Source organism: Melanaphis sacchari, unplaced genomic scaffold (assembly GCF_002803265.2).
Source record: "Melanaphis sacchari strain LSU unplaced genomic scaffold, SCAv2.0 Contig103_pilon_pilon, whole genome shotgun sequence".
Classification (NCBI taxonomy): domain Eukaryota; kingdom Metazoa; phylum Arthropoda; class Insecta; order Hemiptera; family Aphididae; genus Melanaphis; species Melanaphis sacchari.
Genome location: NW_020270383.1, coordinates 136797 through 137767, shown reverse-complemented (window position 1 = coordinate 137767; position 971 = coordinate 136797).

The window sequence follows — 971 nt, the reverse complement described above, 5'->3', positions numbered from 1 at the left end:
TTAGTTTATGATGCAACCGGCTAAGTAAGCGCTGTGTAGAAATGATGCAAGATTGTACCTCATAGTAGGTAAGCAAAGCGGAGGGTGTCCGATTCTAGGTGGTGACCACTACCATAGCTATGATGAGGAAGAGCAGTACAATAGTTTGTCGTCTAAAATAGAATATATTATTTCATAATTCGTTATCGCATATCCGATGACCGATATCATTAAATATCCAATTGACTGCTGTTTAGTGTTACTGTTTGTCGTTTCTTGTTTGTGAGAGACAAGTTTTGGGTTACAACTCTACTGATCATGCATCGTCTTAATACAAAAATAATTTTATTGTTTTGAGTATAAAATTATCGTCTGACAATAAATGTCTTATGTCAGTATGTGAATGTGGAAGTCGAGGAATTTGTTCTAATTTACGACTTTATCGTTTTCAAACGACGAGAAGAAGTTTGGATAATAAATTTGAAAATAATATTTGATTGATCTTCACGAAACACAATTCTATTTTCGATTGAACCCGAAGCTCATAATAGGTACATTTGCAAGAGCATTTCCACCTGAAAGTTTTACAATTTTTCTAATAAAACCGTTTAACTAACACTGCTATTCCTATTATTATAATAAAAATCTGAGCAACAGTCATGTACATCTTTAAACTTAAAGTAAATCATAGCTGAACAAGAATTTTTTAAATATCAACTCCAACTAAAACATATACATTCAAAATCAAATATGGTAAGTTAGTTTTCCAAGTCCCTTTCTTTACTTTCTCAAAAGCTAAAATAAAAATATAATACATTCAGCAACTTAAGTAAGAAAACTTGATTCAATTGAAAAGATATCTTTAGAAAATTGAATTTAAGCAAAATTACAACAAAAAATAATTCAAATAAAATAGTTCATATTTTAAAATTAAAAATAATCTTAGTACTTGTTATAATTTTAAATTTAATAAATTTGCATAATTTTCATTA